At 39.2% G+C, this 22315-nt stretch overlaps 2 non-coding genes and 1 pseudogene across 2 annotated transcripts; all 3 read right to left on the reverse strand.

Moving 5' to 3' along the window:
• Nucleotides 1-4971: 4971 nt before the first annotated feature.
• On the reverse strand, nucleotides 4972-5889 carry LOC141695445 (histone H4-like; annotated as a pseudogene).
• A 3765-nt stretch (nucleotides 5890-9654) lies between these two features.
• On the reverse strand, nucleotides 9655-9761 carry LOC141699262 (small nucleolar RNA R71). The gene has a single exon (XR_012565737.1). It is a non-coding gene; the product is annotated as a small nucleolar RNA R71 (small nucleolar RNA).
• A 5951-nt stretch (nucleotides 9762-15712) lies between these two features.
• On the reverse strand, nucleotides 15713-15819 carry LOC141698839 (small nucleolar RNA R71). Its single transcript, XR_012565339.1, has one exon. It is a non-coding gene; the product is annotated as a small nucleolar RNA R71 (small nucleolar RNA).
• Nucleotides 15820-22315: the final 6496 nt, after the last annotated feature.

Raw genomic sequence — 22315 nt, forward strand, 5'->3', positions numbered from 1 at the left:
TCTTAAACTCTGATAATTAAGACTGTTGATATTTTTGAAGCATGGTATGTTATTATGTGTCAGTACTTGTTTGATACTGATTATTGTGCTAAATATTGATACCATGATAACATATAATTATGCTAAATGACCTTATGTGAAAACTGCATATTGAACTACTGATTATGCTTACATGCTATGTTATTAGTTAAACTTGCTTTGACTAATAGGTTATGTCAGTAGTTGTTAAATCTGGATATTGGTCAACCCAGTTTTGACTGATAAATCCTGATAGTCGTAATTAAAATATTGATAATGGCTAAATCATGATTGACTGTTATACTTCATTGTTTATTTTGAATTTATTTAAAATAATTTATTAGGCAGTAATTTTAATTAATCAGTGAGTTAGTGGAATATCTATTAATTGCTTAAATGGGTTAGCTACTGATGTAAGTATCTAGTAATACTTGAGTACTTATATTGGGAATAGGAATCTAAAGAGAGAGATTACTTTTTGTTTACCTAGATAAGCGTAATCGTGTATTCGTATTATGGTTAATCAAAGAATCCCTTCAGCTTCTAACTTCTCTGCTATAAATACAACCATCCACTCTCAAAACTTCTCACTGCCTTTTTCATACTCAACTCATCATCTTCTCAATATTTTATTCACTCATCAAAAACGGTTCAACCCTAGTTTTACACACGTAGCGGTGGATGCTTTCTACCTATCTTCAATCCTAATGATGAAAAGATATACTTTGATCCGTATGGACTTAAGGTTCATATTGGTGGTGAAGTTTACCACCCAACTGAAGTTCCAAACTCAGTCTATGATATCTCTCTCGGGATGATCAGTTGGAACTGCATTTCTTTACCGTAGAAGTTCTTCTTCAAGAAGAACTCCGTGTTGAACTGGAGGAACGTGCTCGTCAAGCAGCTCTTGAGCTGCAAGAGAATATCATCTCTCTTGCAGGCACAATGAGTAGGATTTATCATTGCAGGGCGCTGAGGGCGGAGCAAGCAGCAAAGAGGTGGAAGAAGTCCGAGTAGTTAGATTGTATTAGGATTTTATGTTTAAAATTCTATGAAATCTTGTACTCTACTTTTTAATGATTAATGAAAATATTTTTACGTTATTTGATTCTTTAAGTTAATGAATACTTGTTTATTTTCTAGTGTATGCTTTTAACTATTCATATCCAAATCAACACTACATGCTTAAATTTCAGATGTTTTATATAGTGCATGCGAAGGAACTAATCTCTATTTAAGTTCATGTGATCACTACAGTACAGATTGACCACACTACAGGAAGTAACTGATGTTAAAGAAAAAATTTATGAAAGATTTAATTCTTAGCCAATGAGGATTGTTATCTTTCAGTGTACTTGATTATCTAAAATGTCTATTACAGACATTCTTTTGAAACTTTCTTTTTCTCTTCAAGAAAGTTGTTCACACTCATTTTTAAAGCAACACATCTTATATCTTAAAATTCTTCTCATAACTGAAACACTTGAATCCTTTTCTCAAATGTTGCCAAAAAATCAAGTGACGTAAGTTCTAAATTATGCACACCACTCAGAAATAACATTTAGTTGGTTAGAGACTATTTGCTAAGGTAGATCTTAATGATACTAATAGAGGCACAAAGGTTTCATTTGTTTTTACTGAAGACTCTGTGAAAGCTTTCAAGAAACACATTCAAGTGTTAATTCTTTGCAAGAAGAACAAGGTTTGAGATCATGGTACATGACAGTAACCTGATCAAATCCTCTCCAATTCAAATGGAGGTTCTCATTATTGATGAACAAAAACTGTCATAACCACAGTTAACTGTGAGCTTAATTGTGGATTCACAAGGTATAAATAATGTTATTACTTATCAACATTTATTCTAAATACTGATTTAGTCTTTTCAGCATTTATTTGTTTTGATGATATAAATCTTGTTGGTATGATTACTTCTAGACCTTATTTAAGGACTACCTCTAGTTGTATAACCACAGATCACCTTTCTTTAGCCACCTCTTATTTATGTAGGACAATCTTTCTGACCTTTTTATGTGAGATGTGTGAAAAGATTGAGAGAAAAACAAAATTCAAGAGAGGCATGATCCTTCTTGGAAAAAGGAGAGGTATATGAGAGATATGATTTAGTAATCCTTGTGAGGAAGCTCTGACTATTAAAAGTCATGAGATGTGTGGTGTGAGGAGTAGTGAGAATACTTTAAAAGAATAGAGAGACAATTTTTTTTTTGTATATGTGCAGGTGCTCAGAGTACAAAAGAAACAGATGTTGAACAACAGTCTTTTGAACCTCAAGTAAACTCTGATGTACCAAGGGCTATTAATCTCCCTGCAAGTCTAAGTACTGATATTTTCTTATAGTCCATACATTATATTATTCCACCACATGAGACAATACCTGTTTTTGTTGAAAAATAGTCCATACACTCTACTTTACCATCACCTGAGAAAATCCCTGTTGTTGTTAAAGATGTAGTAGCACAACAGTCCATTCATAAAGTTTCATCCATTTCAGAATCACCATAGTATTCTACAGGAACTGAAGTTCTGGAAGTTAATATCGAAGCTCCAATTCATTTATCTATGATACTTGAAGATGTGGAGTTAACCGCTGAAGGTGTGGAAGTTTCTGAAGCTGCTGGATGATATACTGCATAAAATAATTATTCTATTCTACATGCTGAAGCTTGTAATAAAGTTCATAAATTAGTGCAAAATCCAATTGCTATTGAAGAATCTAATGATGGTGAAGAAGCTAAAATTTCTAATGCTATTATAGATCCGGAAGATGATCTTTTCTTCCCTGAAGATATGCCTATGCATGTGAGACAACAGAAAATGAAAGAGTTACATGCTAGAAAGAAGCAAGATTATTTTAATAACCTCTAGAATGCTTATTGGAAAGATGATACATGTATTATTTCCAGATCACAAGCTGTTGCACATCTGGAAACAATAGAACAGAAGATCAAGAATCCTGATAGGCTGTATCATCTAAAAGCATTAACATTAGTTGTCAGATCCTTACATACAGCTCAAGAAGCAACTACTACTCAAATCAATCAGATCAAAGAATCATTGATTGCTTCAAAGATGACTACTCATCAGGAAGTTCAGAAACAAATTGTACCAATAGTTGTTAGGCAAACTGTAATTGAAGCCAGTCAAGCTAGATTGGAAGCTAAACAAGTTCAAATATCTGATCAACTTACAGAAGTACATAATTTAATGGAGCTGATTCTTTCTCTACTGCTTGGTGATGATGCCAAAATGGGGAGAAAATTGTTAAATCTAAATGCAAACAGCTGACATTGACAAATTCTCATGATGAAAATCCTGATGGAGGTAATAAGGGGGGACAGAAGGATAGTGAAAGGAGAAAAGGTGAAGAGCTAGTTGGAGTTAGTGGTTCATCAAAAATAATCACTAGATTTACAAATATGACCAAGATATGCAACAATCATTATAAGTCACAACTGCTGCTGATGAAGACCAAGATATTCTGGAGATAGAAGTTGGTGTTGAAGCAAGTCAATATCATTAAACTTTGAAAGTAAAAGGAAGAAAGACAACTATGTTCTACAAGGATCCATAGATTCAATTATTTGACTCTGAGGTGAGTAGAAGAATATTTGTAAGAGAAAATCCTAGAGTTGATCTTGAACAACTAAGGCAAATGGAGGAAGACTTCAAGAATTCCATGAAGGCAACAAATGCTGATATTGCTGTTATCTCTCAAGTACTTTATGAAGATGATCCTTCTAACAGACCAACCAGAGGTGTAGTTATTAGGGATATCAATCAGACAGAAGATTAAAGATATCTCAGATCTCAAGTTATTGTAAATGTTGACAAGATGCTTAAAGGAAAAGAGAAGATAGGAGAAAAGTCAAAGATTTCAAAGCATAAAGCCAAAGTTGTTGCAAAGAAGAAATTAGTATATGAGGATACTAAATTTAAAATACTGATAGATCCAATCTTACAGTAGTTCAAGCTTATGATACTGAAAAAAATGTGAAGAAGAAATCAACCAAGCTCACCAAAGAAGGAAGATTTATGGAGCTGATTGGGCTGATGAACTGAAGTTAACCTCTGACATTGCTCAAGTTAAAGAAGTAGTTCAGAATGAAGAGTAAAGTCTGATATTCATTGAAGCAAGATTGAATATGCATACTTGATCCTTTCATTTAGATAGTTTTGACATCATCAATTGGAACTTGTCCATATTTCCATAATGAACAAGTTAGGGGAGATTGTTAGGAACAATTGATGATATCAAGCAGAAACTATCAGAAGTTCACATCAGAACTTATATCAATAGATGATGATGATGTCAACGGATAATGATTTCAACGGATGATGATGTCAACATATGATGTAATCAGTATTTGTCACATCAGTTGATCTTCGATAAGGAAAAGGAAACAAGAACTCAAGGTGGTGAAAGACTTTATCTCGGAAGCACTGTATAGGTTTCCTTGTTGTTAATAGAATAAGATTCCTTATACATTGTGTAGCTGTGCTCTATATAAAGCATAGTTTAGGTTCATGCTATAAGCATTGATAAAATTGTTATATCTTTTGCATAACCTAGCACCTCTCAAGGATAATTGTTCATCCTTTTGAGAGAGTATGTTTGTAATCAGTTTTTATCTGTTAATATAAAAACTGTTGATTCTGTTGAAGCTTTGTCGAATTGAATGTATTAACTGTATTCGCCCCCCTCTACAATTTATTAAGGTCCTAACACTTATTTCTCGGATTTCTTGCTAATTCAGTCCCAAACACTCTTTTGTCCCCCATCACTTTTATAGAAGAGCTTAAAGCTGCGATCACAATGCTGAAGCTTGGGAGAGCAGATTAGTTCTTATACCCAAAATTTAAGGGTAAAATTAGTTATTCCGGCAATATTCACTCGGGGTGTTTTTACTAAATTCCTCTTCAAAGACATCTAATCTACCCACCAAACCCGTAAAGAGTCCTGACCTACCTCTTAAGTGCATAAACAACATCCATAGCAGTCACAGTCTTCCTTCTAGCATAAACTGTATAAGTAACTGCGTCACAAATAACATTTTCTAAAAATATCTTAAGCACGCCGCGTGTCTCTTCGTAAATGAGACCTGAAATCCTCTTGACTCCGCCACTTCTAGCAAGTCTTTGAATAACAGGCTTGGTAATGCCCTGGATGTTGTCTCGAAGGACTTTTCGATGCCTCTTGGCTCCGGCTTTGCCCAATCCCCTGCCTTCCTTTCCACGCCCAGACGTCTCTTTTGAAATTAATTTGTTGGCATTGATTTTGAATTGTTTGGTTTTTATGGTGAGGATTTTTGCTTTGGCTTGGCTTTTATAGATCGAGATTTGGGGTTTGGGATTTTAACAAGTGGAGGGGTGTGGTTTTATTCGTTGGATTAGCTTTTCATCAGATGATGCAGAATTGTGATCCGTGTGATGAGCTGAAGATGGATGTGATTGGCTGATTTGAGCGTGTAAAGATAGTTGGTCACTACTACTACTACTACTATTTAACTTCTAATTTTGTTAACATTGGTAAATGAAATGTGACTCTGGCCGCAGGTGAATTTTATTTATTTCATACTTTGTTCTGCTTTCCATTGTTTGATTTTATGAAAATACTAGTTTAGAACTCGTGCGATGCATGGATTTTTCAAAAAATTTAAATATAAATTGAATTGGAGTTTTTAATATTCAAATTTCATTTATTCAAAAAATTTAAATTATATGATTTGATAATAATTATACATATACGCACTTATTTTAATATTTTTATTTAGATCTATTTAAATTTGAAAAAAAAATACCCATCCGTCCCTTCCGATTGTTTACATTTCCGAGATAGTGTCCGACACGCATTTTAAGACGCATATAAAGTATAATTCTGTATTTTTTTAAGCTTTGGGTGTAATGAAAAGCTTCTCGTTGGCACTAGAAGGATGGCTTTAATTATCGAGATATTGGAAGGATGCAAAGGGACTCCGAAAATAATTTTTCCATGAGAAATGACTCAAGTAGTAGTGAAAGTGGATTTGAAGTCGAGATCACTAATGAAATGGTCAAAGATCAAGGGAGATTATTACAGGAGGAAATTAAACTCTTGAGAAGAAAGGTTGGCAAAAAAAAACTAACATTGAAGAGCCTCGTTTGTGGAACAACCAACTGCTGTAATAGGACACTATCTCTAGTTTGACCTATAATGAGTATGAAGAAGGATGCCTGAAGAGGGTTTTTTAGGGAACAGTGCTCTCCTCTGATGAAGTGAAGTTATGGGGCGTGAAGGAAAGATCTCGATGCAAGTTGGATTCCCCCACTGCAGACAGGGAGGAACAGGATTGGAGGAACAACATGGGAAGGTTACAAAAAAGATGATGTATGACGTAGAAAACTCAGGATATGGGAGTTGGCAAATACATATTTTTCCCTACAGATGAGATGGAAGAAGGTGTTAAATGTTGGCCTCTGGAAGCACAAAAGAAGTTGAAACAATATGGCATGTTGCTTATGAGTCAGGAAGTTGTCCCTTAAATGAGCGAAAGGGATAATGTGCATCTCAAAGCAGGCATTGAGATGGGAAATGGTGAGCGGGGTACAGACCCTGGTCCAAAAGAATCTCAGCTAGAGGCCTACGATCGTCCAAAACTTGGTGATGCTCAGTCATTGAACTGAATGGAAACAACAGGAGTGTAGTGTAGTCACGGGAAACGAAGATGAGGAATATGTACCCACTAATGGAAAACAAAACGAGTATATAAGCCAAAAATTGCAAGAAGCATTCGATAAGGCGGAAGCCGAGGTGAATGTGCATCCCAAATAAGCCTATGTACACCTCTTGGAAAGCAAAGGAAAAAAGGAAGGATGGTCAAGCTTTCCTAAAAAAGGAGGAGACCTCAAGTATAAAGACATAACCAATCCGGTCGATTTCCTCAATCGCTTTAACGAAGGAACGAGGGAGCTTCTTGCTACCACTCTTGTTGGTAACGCCCATAGTTTATTCAAACAACTTTCCTCAAGAGCTATCGAGTTTTGGAGAGAAGTGAAGAATTTTTTTCCGAGTCAGTTCCTGGCTCCTCCAGTGTACGAATCTCTCATGAAGTCACTAGATGGTTTAAACCAAGAGAGTGGGGAGACTTTTGAAAGCTATATATGCCCATTTAGAAGTATCGGGGTCGAGTTAAAGAAAATGCATGAACGAATGTTAAAATAACTTATTAGGTCCAAAAGGTACATACAGAGGGGGATGAATGTATGTTCTTCGTTTGTGAATGTATGTTTTTCGTTTTTCGTTAATTAATTGTAGCGGACAAATAATCTCGAAAACAAAATAAACAAACACAAGCAGATTCACGGAATAATTCTTGTTATTAAAAATTAAACCGTAAAGGGTTTCTTAAAACTCCAAATACAAAGATCTGAAGTAAAAAATATAAAAAAACCAAAGCAATGAGCTATAAATCTAGGGTTCTTCTTATCACTCTAAAAATTAAAAACTCCTATCAAAAGGTATTGATTACAATCAAGAGAGTTTTAAATAATGAATGTTAAAAGTTTGTAAGGCTTTAATTGGTGTGGAACAAATTGGACATGATCTCTCTTTGTAAAATCAAGCTTTTAAAGAGTGCTGGGATAAAACTTCAAGAGTTTCGCACTTTGTAAAAATGGAGGAGATACAGATCCATTTGTTGCTGATTGATTTTATAGAATCATAGGTTGGAGAGAGAAGAGGGACACGTGGCTTATTTTAGTCCATATATTTTGAATTTACAGCTTTGTAAATGGTATCCTGCGACCGGGAAAATTAACTTGTGACTCATAAAATAGGTGCAACTGGCGACCAGAAAAATACAACCTGCGACCTTGAATTCTAATTCAACCTGCGACTGACAAGAAATTGAAGGCTGTTTTATTTTTACTGTTTTGAGTGACCAAGAGAAGTACAACAGCCTCCCCCTTTTCTTTTACTTAACTGGCGACGCACAAACAGAATTCACCAACCTGCTTATATTTATTCTTCTTTCTGAATTAACAAACATGCAACTGCGACTTATTTTAGAGAGCTATAACCTGTGACGTATTTGAAAAGATCGGCTGTTTTGTTTTCTTTTGCTTTTGAACTTTGTGTTTGTATAAAAGAAATAACAGAGGTCCTTTATTTAATTTGTACGACATACAACCATGTCAGGGATGTTCACGCGGAAAGCACAACAAAACGGCAGGAGGGAAATGTGCGAAGCACGCGTAGGAAGGGAAACAGGGGTGGATGTCTGTGGCGCCTACACGCGTGATTCGCCGCTCAGTTAAAAACAGAAACCAGGCTGTCCTTTATTTCTTGTACAGTTGAATTGAAATCTTGTTTTGCAGCCGGTTCCCGAGCAGTAGAACCAAACCAGCTCTCCCATTCATTCTTTGTACATAAACTGATTGCTTTATTTTGCAAATAACCCAGAGCTTCTCTCAATTAATTGATCTGTACACTACTACACGTACAAATCAATTCTGTACATATATTTGAAAATCGACTGGAATTTTCTTGATTAAAAAAATAATCATTGATTTTTAATTTAACTAAATAAATAAATGCAATTTGATTTCATTTATTTATTTAATTAAAAACAAACCTCAGTTTATTTTTTCCAAAATTTAAAAGTTGATATTAAATTAAATAAATAAATGTTTTGAGTTTCATTTATTCATTTAATAAAAATCAATATTTAATTTATTTATTTTAAAATCAATTGTGATATAAAATTAAATAAATAAATGAAATAGTTTCCATTTATTCATTTAATCAAAAATTAGTCATTGATTAAAATAAATCCTGTAAATCCTTGAGCTGTACTCCTTTGTATCTGCAGGCCTCCTAATCTCCGTGTCTCTGCAGTTCACAATATTTTCAATCCTCTCGAGTGCAAAAACCACTTAACAGTATTTCTAAAAATAATACTTCGTTTCCTTTCACGGATCACTGACATCTCGTGCACGGGTCTGGTCCACAGACGACTAATTCTGCTCTCAGGCTTTCGTATTATACCCGTACAAACCACTGTTAAGTCTTCTACCAAATATAACCAACTTTACTAGGGATCCTTGAGGTCTTCACACTGATTCTAATAACTGCTTCGAATGACTCCAACCTTATTCCTCCAATGCCTGAGCATATTAATGAACTTTATACGGATCAGTGTTGAAGAAGGTAGAAGAAGAAGAGAAAGTTGAAGAACCAGCTTTAGTAGAGATGGGTGATCAAGCGGAAAATCCGAAGGTTTTGATGGACTATTCTCAGCCTAAAATTAATGACATTCAGTCAAGCATCATCAGACCAGGCATCAGGACTAACACTTTTGAGATCAATTCAAGCACGATTCATATGATACAAAACTCAATTCAGTTTGGGGGTTCTCCTACTGAAGACCCTAACATGCACATCAGAGATTTCATCGAGATCTGCGACACCTTCAAGTTTAATGATGTGACTGAAGATGTTATCAAACTATGCCTCTTCCCATTATCTCTAAGGGTAAAGCTAAGTGTTGGTTACACTCTCTACCAGCAGGGTCTATCACCACTTGGGAGGATCTTGCATAAAAGTTTCTCACTAAATTTTTCCCTATGGCGAAGACTGCTGTAATCAGGAATGCTCTTACTCAGTTTGCTCAGCAAACTGGAGAATCTCTGTGTGAGGCCTGGGATTGATATAAGGAGATGCTAAGGAAGTGCCCACACCATGGCATGCCTGATTGGATGATTATCAACTGTGTCTACAATGGATTGGGTGATACTTCTAGACCCATGCTTGATGCAGCATCAGGAGGAGCCTTGTGGGCTAAAAGCTACGATGAAGCTTATGAACTTATTGAACTGATGGCTGCTAATGAGTACCAGAATCCTTCCAAGAGGCTTACTCAGGGAAAAGTCGTAGAAATTCTGGAGTTGGACGCAGCTACTGCTATCGCAACCCAACTTAAGGCTTTGACGATGAAGATGGACACTTTGGCTAACTATGGAGTTAATCAAATCGCTAGTGTATGTGAGCTTTGTGCTGGTGCCCACGAGACTGATCAGTGCACAATTTCTAGTGAATCAGCTCAGTTTGTGAGCAACTTCCAGCGATCGCAACAACCAGTTCCAGCCACCTATCATCCCAACAACCACAATCATCCTAATTTCAGTTGGAGTAACACTCAGAATGCGGTTCAACAACCCTATCAGCAGTATCCAACTAAGCAGTACAACCCCCTGGTTCTCAGCAACCACAATATGCACCAAGACAACAACTCCAGCTACAACAAGCCAATGAAAAATTTGAAATAGAGGACTTGAAGCTTATGTGCAACTATCAAGTCATTTCTATCAAGACCTTGGAAAATCAAATTGGGCAAATTACTAATGCCTTGCTAAATCGTCAGCCTGTTACACTACCTAGTGATACTGAAGTGCCAGGAAAGAGGGAAGCTAAGGAGCAGGTAAATGCAATCACTTTAAGATCTGGAAAGGTTGTGAATCTCGAACAAACTCAAGTGTTGACTGAAGAAGCTGAGGCTGAGAAAGAAGTAGAGCAGCAGGAAGTAGAAGTGGAACCAAGAGAGACTACTGTTGAGCATACTCCTCTTGAGGGTAATACAGGGGAGAAGCAGATCTATCCTCCACCACCTTTTCCCAAGCGGTTGCAGAAGAAAAAGTTGGACAAGCAATTTGAGAAGTTTCTGGAGGTGTTCAAGAAACTTCATATCAACATACCTTTCGCTGAGGCTCTTGAGCAGATTACTATTTATGCAAAGTTTATGAAATGTATTCTCTCTCGGACAGTGAAGCTAGATGATTTAGAGATAGTCATTCTCACGGAGGAATGCAGTGCTGTGCTGCAACAGAAGTTGCCTCCGAAGCTTAAAGACTCAGGAAGTTTCACTATTCTGTATACTATAGGAAAAGTGTCTTTTGACAGATGCTTATGTGACTTTGGAGCTAGCATCAATCTGAAGCCTTTGTCAATTTTCAAGTAGTCGGACTTACCTGATCCCAAACCAACTTATATGACCTTATAGTTGGCCGACCGTTCTATTACATATCCGTGAGGTATTGTGGAGGATGTCTTGGTCAAGGTTGATAAACTCATCTTCCCTAGTGATTTCGTAATTCTTGATTTTGAGGAGGATAAGAAGATTCCCATAATCTTGGGAAGACCTTTCTTGGCAACTGGCCGAACCTTGATAGATTTACAGAAGGGTGAGCTCATAATGCGAGTTTTGGATCAGGATGTTACTTTTAATGTGTTTAATGCTATGAAATTTCCTACTGATAATGAGGAGTGCTTAAAAGTGAAGTTGGTCAATTCGGTGGTCACATCAAAACTTGATCAATTGCTAAGTTCCGATGCCTTAGAAAAAGCCTTGTCGGGGAATTCAGATAGTGAAGATGTCGGAGGTGAAGAACAATTGCAGTATTTGAATGCTTCTCCCTGGAAGAGGAAGATAGATATGCCTTTTGAATCTCTTGGAATGGAAGAATTGAATAAAGCTCCTAAACGCCTCAAGCCATCTATTGAGGAAGCTCCCACTCTTGAGCTTAAGCCTTTACCTGAGCATTTGAGGTATGCGTTTTTAGGTGATGCATCTACTCTGCCTGTTAATATTGCATCTGACCTTTCAGGTAGTGATGAGGAAAAGCTTTTAAGGATTCTGAGAGAGTTCAAATCGGCAATTGGATGGACTATAGCAGATATTAAGGGAATTAGCCCTTCTTACTGCATGCATAAAATTCTGCTAGAGGAAGGTAGCAAGCTTATGGTCGAGCAGCAAAGAAGACTCAATCCAATCATTAAGGAGGTAGTGAAAAAGGAAATTCTTAAGTGGCTAGATGCAGGGATCATCTACCATATTTCTGACAGTTCATGGGTAAGCCCGGTTCAATATATGCCAAAGAAAGGTGGTATTACTGTGGTAGCAAATGAGAATAATGAGCTTATTCCTACTATAACAGTCACGGGGTGGAGAGTTTGTATGGACTACATGAAGCTGAACAAAGCCACTAGAATGGATCACTTCCCTTTGCCCTTCATTGATCAGATGCTTGACAAGTTGGATGGTCATGAGTACTATTGTCTTCTGGATGGTTATTCAAGTTACAATCATATTTGTATCGCTCTAGAAGATCAGGAGAAAACAACCTTCACTTGTCCATTTGGTACTTTCGCCTTCAGACGAGTTTCTTTTAGTCTGTATGGTGCACCAGCCACATTTCAGATATGCATGATGGCCATCTTTTCTGATATGATTGGCCAGAATGTGAAGGTGTTCATGAATGACTTCTCAGTCTTTGGCGATTCTTTTGATGAATGCTTGCAAAATCTTGGACACGTTCTCAAGAGGTGCGTTGAGACCAATCTGGTTCTCAATCGGGAGAAATGTCACTTTATGGTGCGTCAAGACATTATTCTCGGGCACAAGGTTTCTAGTAAAGGTCTTGAGGTGGATAAGGCCAAGGTGGGGGTCATTGAGAATCTTCCTCCACCTATTTCTGTTAAAGGAATTCGCAGTTTTCTTCATCATGCGGGTTTTTATAGGCATATCATCAAAGACTTCTCTAAGATTTCAAAGCCATTGTGCAGTTTTCTAGAGAAAGATGTTCCTTTCAAGTTTGATGACGAGTGCCTTGCAGCTTTTGAGACATTGAAAAAGAGCTTAATCACGGCACCGATCATAACTGCACCTGATTGGAAAGAACCTTTTGAGATGATGTGCGATGCAAGTGACTACGCAGTTGGAGCAGTTCTTGGGCAGAGGAAGAACAACATATTTTATGTGATCTACTACCCTAGTAAGACCCTAAATGGTGCTCAACTAAATTATACTACTATGGAGAAAGAACTTTTGGCTATTGTCTATGGTTTTGAGAAATTTCGATCTTATCTACTTGGGACTAAGGTGACAGTTTTCACTGATCACGCTGCAATTCGATATCTAGTCTCAAAAAAGGAATCGAAGCCTAGATTGATTAGATGGGTTCTTTTACTTCAAGAATTTGAACTAGAGATCAAGGATAGAAAGGGGACTGAAAATCAAGTCGCTAACCATCTCTCGCGTTTAGAGAATCCTAATGCTACTTCATTGGATAAAACATTGATAAATGAATCTTTTCTTGACGAGCAGCTGTTTGGAGTGTAAGAAGAAGAACTGTGATTCGCAGATATTGTGAACTACCTTGTGAATAATATCATGCCTCCCGACTTATCTTATGCTCAAAGGAAGAAGTTTCTACATGAAGTGAAGTGGTATATGTGGGATGAGCCATTTCTTTTTTGTCAAAGAGCTGACCAAATTATCAGGAGATGTATTCCTTACAGCGAAATGAGGGGATCTTGCAAGATTTTCACTCAACGGCTTATGGAGGAAATTATGGTGGAGAAAAGACAGCAGCTCGTGTTCTTCAAGCAGGTTTCTTTTGGCCGACATTGTTTAAAGATGCTCATTAGTTTGTTTTGAAATGTGATTGATGTCAACGTGTGGGTAATATGTCTAAGAGGGATGACCCTCTTAATGTGCTTCTCGAAGTTGAGTGATAAGTGACATTTTATACCACTTAGAACGTCTTAAAATGGCTTAAATTGGTATCTTGAAATCAAGTATTTTGTGTATTTGATGCGTTTTTCTAGTGTTTATGCATTTCAGGGTATTAGTTGCATTTTGGGGGAGGAATCATCAAGAATAAGCCTTGGCATGTGTTCACCATTGCGAGAGGAAAGGAATGGGCAGATTACGGCGAAGGAACGGAACAAACCTGGATTTTTTCCAGTAGAGGCCTGCGCGCCCGCGCAGCAATGCTGAGCGGCCGCACAGCAACCTGCGCGCCCGCGCAGTTATGCTGAGCGGCCGCGCAGGGTCGGGGAAAAAGATAAATTATTTTAGACTTCTACTTCTGTTTGGCTTCCAACTTCTATATAATCTGAGTTTCATGGGATTATTATATAGGTAGATTTGAGACGTTTTCACGGAGAGTATTAATGGGATTATGTTTTAGATTGTGTTTTACGCAAGAAGCGAAGGAGATAAGGAAGAAGACCGATTTAGCACACCGCAACGAAGAGGGAGCATATTTTCTTGTGATTCTTGTTTCGTTGTAACATTGGATGCTAGTTTTCTTGCTTTGACTTATTTACTCTTGTGACGTACTCTGTTTTAATATAATTAGTTTAGTTATTATTTTCTTGTGTTTGTTTATCATGATTTCATATGAACCCATGATGGCGATAAGTTCTATTATGGGCTAATCGTGATCATGGGGTTGCAACAGATTTATTATGGAATTCTTTAGTTAATTGTTTAATACTTTAGTGTGTGATGATTGCTTGATATCTAGTATTGGTTGTGCGTATTCGTCTTATGTGCGTCGTGAACATATAAGATAGGGTGTTAATCTCTTGTGAAGCGACGGTGGATCTTGAGATTTAGAACTTGCCATGCTAGCATAGGTTCATGCACGTTGAGCATGATTAGTGGATAACTCTAACAGTTTTATTTGCCCTATGTAATCAAAAAGGAATAACTTGTGCTTAAATCGTTGTGTTGTCAATTTCTGTAGACATATAGGAACTCAACATAATTGATGACTATTCAACTTCTATCTTAATTGTGGATGCTTGGTAGAATGGTGTTAGTACAATGAAAGTTGGCTTTTATCAGTTTCGTGTTATTCGATTAATATCATCACTGTCACATGCTAAAGGTAATAACAATGGCTATAGAAGGAAGTAATAATGAAGTTGATCTCATGAGTGTTTTATTATTGATAAATTGAAGTGTTAGTTAAGTGGTTAGTTAAGTAGTTAATTATAGTTAATATTTAATCAACAATTTTAAGTGTTATTATCTTAACATTGAGAAGTAATCATACATTGGTGAGTGAGTTTAATTAGACAATAATTTAGTCTGAGTCTCTGAGGGAACGAACTAGAAAGTATTCTATATTACTTGCGAACGTGTATACTTGCGTGAATATTAGCGCGTGTTTTCGCCCTAACAAGTTTTTGGCGCCGCTGTCGGGGACTCGGCGTATTTGTTTAGTTTATGTACTTACCATCATTGGTCATTAGGACTCAGTGATTAGGACGTAGTAGTTACTTATTTTTTTTTCGGTTGTGTTTCAGGTACTTTAGCAAGCGTTTATGCAAACTCGTTCTCGTGCTCGCAAGAGGACTTTAGATACAGCTGAGGAGACAGACGAAGTTCTTGATATTCCGGAGAAGTTAGATTTTGAGGATTCGGATTCAGGAACTGAGCAGAAAGAACCAGTAAACATGGGAGATCGTATTGTTCAAGCTGATCCAGCTCTTATGGATTTTTCTCGGCCTAAAATTGATGACATTCAGTCAAGCATCCTTCATCCGGCTATTCAAGCTAACACCTTTGAAATCAAGCCGGGCACTATTCAGATGGTGCATAATTCTGTTTCTTTTGGAGGAGCGGCAACTGAAGACCCCAACATGCACATAAGGAATTTTGTCGAGATCTGCAGCACTTTTAAGTATAATGGCGTGACTGATGAGGCTATCAAGTTGAGGCTTTTCCCATTCTCACTAAGGGACAAGGCTAAAGACTGGTTACATTCTGAACAAGCTGGGTCCATCACTACGTGGCAAGATCTTGCGCAAAAGTTTCTGGTGAAGTTTTATCCAATGGCAAAGACTGCTGCTATGAGGAGTGCTCTTACTCAGTTTGCGCAGCAACCTACAGAATCTATGTGCGAGGCTTGGGAACGCTACAAGGAAATGTTGAGAAAATGTCCACATCATGGAATGCCGGATTTGATGGTGATCACTGGTTTCTATAATGATTTGGGGGCCCAATCTCGGCCCATGCTCGATGCAGCAGCTGGAGGCGCCTTATGGGCTAAAAGCTATACTGAGGCGTATAATTTTATCGAGACGATGGCTGCAAATGAGCATCAAAACCCAACTCAGAGTATGACGTCAGGCAAGGTAGCAGGTATTCTGGAAGTTGATGCAGCCACCGCTATTGCAGCCCAGCTCCAAGCGCTATCAATGAAGGTTGATTCTCTGGCTACGTATGGAGTTAATCAAATAGCTATGGTTTGTGAGCTTTGTGCAGGTTCTCATGCTACGGATCAGTGTTCTCTTGTAAACGAATCTGTTCAGTATGTGAATAATTATCAGCGACAACAGCAGCCTGTACCAGCGACCTATCATCCTAACAACAGAAATCATCCAAATTTCAGCTGGGGGAATAGTCAGAATGCTATTCAGCCACCATATCAGCAAGGAGTGAGTAAACAGTTTAACCCACCTGGATTCCAGCAACCACAGCAGTATGCTACAAGGCAATCATATCCTCAACAGGGAAGTGCAGCTGCACCTACTAGTGCTGATTTTGAGGAACTTAAGCTGTTGTGCAAGAGTCAGGCGGTTTCTATCAAGACTTTGGAAAATCAAATTGGTCAATTAGCCAATGCAGTGCTCAATCGTCAACCTGGCACTCTTCCCAGTGACACGGAAGTACCAGGCAGGAAGGAAGCTAAAGAGCAAGTCAAGGCTATTACCTTAAGGTCTGGAAAAGTAGCTGATGCTGAAAAGGCAAAAGAAGTAGAAGCTGAAATTAGAGGTGAAGAATCTAAGCAAAAGGAGAAAGCGGCGGAACCAAGGAAGACTACTGTTGAACACACTCTTCCTGAGGCTAATACAGGGGAGAAACAACTCTATCCTCCACCACCTTTTCCTAAGAGATTGCAGCAACAAAAGCTGGATAGACAGTTCGGGAAGTTTCTGGAGGTGTTCAAGAAACTTCACATCAATATACCTTTCGCTAAGGCTCTGGAACAAATACCTAGTTATGCGAAGTTTATGAAGACTATTCTTTCAAGGAAGGTGAAACTGGATGACCTTGAAACCGTTGCTCTCACGGAAGAATGCAGCGCTGTTCTACAACAAAAGTTACCACCAAAACTGAAAGATCCAGGAAGCTTCACCATTCCTTGCACAATTGGCAATCTGATGTTTGACAAGTGCCTTTGTGATTTGGGAGCAAGCATTAATCTGATGCCGTTGTCGATCTTTAAAAAGCTGGATCTGCCTGATCCAAAACCCACATACATGTCGCTACAATTGGCTGACCGTTCCATTACTTACCCAAGGGGCATAGTTGAGGATGTGTTCGTCAAGGTGGATAAGCTCTTCTTTCCAGCAGATTTTGTTATTTTGGATTTTGAGGAAGATAAGAAGATTCCCATAATCTTGGGGAGGCCTTTCTTGGCTACTGGCCGTACCTTGATAGATGTGCAAAAAGGGGAACTTACTATGCGGGTCCAAGATCAGGATGTGACCTTCAACGTATTCAAAGCAATGAAATTCCCTACAGAAGATGAGGAGTGCTTAAAAGTGGATGTGATTGATTCTGCGGTTACTTCGGAACTCGATCACATGCTAATGTCTGATGCATTGGAAAAGGCCTTAGTGGGGGATTTTGACAGCGATGATGAAGATAGCAACGAGCAATTACAATATCTGAACGCTTCTCCCTGGAAGCGAAAGCTGGACATACCATTTGAATCTCTTGGTACTTCTGACCTCAAGAACGCTGAAGGGAAGCTCAAACCATCAATAGAGGAAGCACCTACCTTGGAGCTCAAACCATTACCTGAACACTTGAGGTATGCTTTTTTAGGTGATTCATCTATGTTACCTGTTATTATTTCATCTGACCTTTCAGGTAGTGAGGAAGACAAGCTCTTAAGGATTTTGAGAGAATTCAAATCGGCTATAGGATGGACCATAGCAGACATCAAGGGGATAAGTCCTTCATATTGTATGCATAAAATTCTGCTAGAGGAAGGTAGTAAGCCAACTGTGGAACAGCAGCGAAGACTGAATCCCATCATGAAGAAGGTGGTGAAGAAAGAAATTCTGAAATGGCTAGATGCAGGCATCATTTATCCTATTTCCGACAGCTCGTGGGTGAGCCCCATACAATGTGTACCTAAGAAGGGAGGTATCAGTGTGGTCGCAAATGAAAAGAATAAGCTCATCCCTACTCGAACAGTTACAGGATGGAGAGTATGCATGGATTATAGAAAATTGAACAAAGCCACAAGGAAGGATCACTTCCCTCTTCCATTTATTGATCAGATGCTTGACAGATTGGCGGGACATGAGTATTTTTGTCTTCTGGATGGTTAATCCGGGTATAATCAGATTTGTATTGCACCAGAGGATCAGGAAAAGACTACCTTCACTTGTCCATTTGGCACATTTTCTTTTCGCAGAGTTTCGTTTGGGTTATGTGGCGCACCGACCACCTTTCAGAGATGTATGATGGCTATATTCTCTGACATGATTGGAAATAACGTCGAAGTGTTCATGGATGACTTCTCCGTCTTTGGACACTCATATGATGAATGTTTGAATAATCTGCGCGCCGTACTCAAAAGATGCGTGGAAACTAATTTGGTGCTTAATTGGGAGAAATGTCATTTTATGGTGCGTGAAGGCATTATCCTTGGGCATAAGGTCTCTAGCAAGGGTTTGGAGGTGGACAAGGCCAAGGTGGGAGTCATTGAAAATCTTCCCCCACCTAATTTTGTGAAAGGAATCCGTAGTTTTCTTGGTCATGCGGGTTTTTATCGGCGATTCATCAAGGACTTTTCAAAGATATCTAAGCCGTTGTGCAATTTGCTTGAGAAAGATGTGCCGTTCAAATTTGATGATGAATGTTTGGCACCATTCGAGACTCTCAAGGAGAGTTTGATCACGGCACCAGTCATTACAGCACCAGATTGGACAGAACCATTTGAGATGATGTGTGATGCGAGTGATTATGCGGTAGGTGCAGTTCTGGGACAGCGCAAGAAAAATCTCTTCCATGTGGTCTACTATGCGAGTAAGACTTTAAATGGTGCCCAATTGAACTACACCACTACTGAGAAGGAGCTTTTGGCTATAGTCTTTGGCTTTGAGAAATTTCGATCTTATCTGCTTGGTACAAAAGTAACAGTATTCACTGATCATGCAGCTATTCGCTATCTGGTTTCTAAGAAGGATTCGAAGCCGAGACTCATTCGTTGGGTGCTTTTACTTCAGGAATTTGAGTTAGAGATCAAAGATAGAAAAGGTACTGAGAATCAAGTAGCTGACCATCTTTCTAGGTTGGAGAATCCCGATTCTACTTCACAAGATAGGACGTTAATTAATGAATCTTTTCCGGATGAGCAGTTGTTTGCAATTCAGGAGGAAGAACCATGGTTTGCAGATATTGTAAACTATCTCGTCAGCAATATAATGCCTCTTAATTTGACATCCGCTCAAAAGAAGAAGTTTCTACATGAGGTGAAGTGGTATATGTGGGATGAACCATATTTGTTTAGACAGGGAGCTGACCAGATCATCTGGAGATGTATCCCGTTCTGTGAGACGGAGGGGATATTACGAGACTGCCATTCCACGATTTATGGTGGACACTATGGAGGTGAGAAGATGGCAGCTCGTATTCTGCAAGCAGGTTTTTTCTGGCCTACTTTGTTCAAGGATGCTCATCAGTTTGTTTTAAGGTGTGATCGTTGCCAAAGAGTGGGAAATTTGTCAAGGAAGGATGAAATGCCATTAAATGTGATGCTTGAAGTCGAGGTCTTTGATGTATGGGGAATCGATTTCATGGGGCCTTTTATCTCGTCTTGCAATAATCAGTACATCTTGCTGGCAGTCGATTATGTCTCAAAATGGGTCGAAGTTAAAGCTTTACCGATAAATGATGCAAAGGCAGTGCTAAATTTTCTTCATAAGCAAATTTTCACAAGGTTTGGAACACCTCGGGTAATCATAAGTGATGAAGGATCGCATTTTTGCAACCGTAAGTTCACTTCTATGATGCAGCGTTATAATGTGAATCATCGAGTAGCTACTGCCTATCATCCGCAAACAAATGGTCAAGCGGAAGTGTCTAACAGAGAGATAAAGCGTATTCTAGAGAAGGTTGTTTGTCCGTCAAGGAAGGATTGGTCTTTAAAGCTCGATGAAGCTGTTTGGGCTTACAGAACAGCATACAAAACTCCACTTGGGATGTCACCGTTTCAGTTGGTGTACGGTAAGGGATGTCATCTACCGGCGGAGCTTGAGCATAAGGCCTACTGGGCATTGAAGAAATTGAACCTGGATTTAGATGCAGCTGGTAAGAAAAGAATGCTTCAGCTTAATGAACTTGATGAATTTCGACTTCAAGCGTACGAGAATAACAAAATGTATAAGGAAAAGGTGAAGAGGTGGCACGATAGGAAGCTACATCCTAAGTTATTTGTGCCAGGGCAACAAGTTCTTTTATTCAACTCTCGGCTCCGACTTTTTCCTGGGAAGTTGAAATCAAGGTGGTCTGGACCTTTTATTGTCAAAACTGTGTTTCCACATGGAGCGGTGGAAATTTTTGAGAATGATTCGGACCAAGCATTCAAGGTTAACGGTCAGCGGTTGAAGCACTACTATGGGGACATGGCAAACCGAGAGGTGGTTAGTGCCATTTTGTTGACTACTTGAGAAAGGTACGGAACGTCAAGCTAATGACGAAAAAGAAGCGCTGCGTGGGAGGCAACCCATGAATTGTTGTTACAGGAACCCTTAGAAGTTAATAACCTATCCAAAAACACAAAAAAATCAGAAAACAGGGGCTGAAATTTTTTTTTCCAGAGACCCTCTGCGCGCCCGCGCAGCAATGCTGAGCGGCCGCGCAGGGGTCGAGTTCCAGAAAATTTTTTACAGTTCAGAAAAAAAAAAAGAAAAAAAAATAAACAAAAACACAAAAACAGTTTTAGCCCATAAACCCACGAATTGTTCCCACTACCCCATCATTTTATCCCTTAATTCCCAAACCCTAATCTAATCCACACCCTATATATACATACACCTATCCTACATATCTCCCACAAAACTTCCTACACTTAAACCCTCTCACAAACATCAAAAATCAGTTCTTACACACTTTTATTCACAAATCAATGGCACCCAAGAGAGCACGCACTATTGACAGCAGCAACACAGTTCCTACTGCTGATTCATCGAGGGGTACTACTGCAAGGCCTCGGTTAACTGACAGAGCTGCGGAGGAGGAGTACACTAGGCTGTTGGGGAAGCCGATTCTGAAGGAGAGGGGGTTTTTACCATCAGGGAGGGATGGTGAGCTGTTGCCCATGATTGCAGAGAAGGGGTGGATAGCTTTTTGTGAGTCACCCGAAATAGTACCGATGAGCGTTGTTCACGAGTTCTACGCGAACGCGAAGGCTGAAAAGAATGGGTTTTCTGTAGTCCGTGGGCTGACGGTTGATTATCATCCTGCGGCGATTCGCCGTGTGATTGGACAGCGAGAGAGGAAGCCCGAGGAGGAGAACTGGAATGAAAAGACTACTGAGGATTTTGACTTGGATTTGATTTGTGCGACTCTCTGTCGACCGGGCACAGTTTGGACCTGCAGTCCAGGCAATAATGAGTATCGTCACTTTCCGGCTATCGCCATGAACAGGTATGCCCGTGCATGGAATGCATTTATTTGTGCTAATATTTTGCCTTCTTCACATGCACACGAGGTCACAGTTGAGAGAGCACAGTTGTTGTGGGGAATTCTGCATGATGAGTACTATGTGGACCTTGGTGAGTTTATCTACCAAGGAATTCTGAAGTTTTTGAGGGGAGCAAAGCATATGAACATCCCTTATGCATCCACGGTTACGAAGCTATGCCGAGCAGTGGGAGTGAACTGGCCGGCTCATGAGCAGTTGCAGTTGCCAGCAGCTCCGATTGATTCTGGCACTTTAAATGGGATGCAGGAGTGGACCGGTGGTGAGCCTGAGGAGCATGGGCTGGGTTATCGTCTTCCAGGAGGGCGTCCAACACGAGGTGCTACTATGGCTAGGCCAGGGCGTGGTGAGGCTGGTTCTTCGAGAGCTCAGGAGGGTGCTGGGATGGGTGATGCCCAGTATAGGAGGCTTTCAAGGCGGATGGATGCCATGTATGAGACGCAGAGCAGGTTTGCTCAGGAGCTCACCCTTGCGTTAGGGACTGCTTTTCGAGGCCTTGGAGCTGATATCCAGTGGCCAGTTTTTGGTGAGGACTCTGCATACCCACCGCCTGATACTCCACCCACTGAGGGTGATGATGATGATGACTCCGAGTAGGTATACCCTGTGTTCCTTTCTACTACTTTCACTGAGGACAGTGAAGATTTTTAGTTTGGGGGTGGTAGTTAAGGAATATTGTGTGTGTGTCATTTAGTTGCATATTAATGATAGTTTAGTTCATATAGTT

Source organism: Apium graveolens, chromosome 11, assembly GCF_009905375.1.
Source record: "Apium graveolens cultivar Ventura chromosome 11, ASM990537v1, whole genome shotgun sequence".
NCBI lineage: Eukaryota > Viridiplantae > Streptophyta > Magnoliopsida > Apiales > Apiaceae > Apium > Apium graveolens.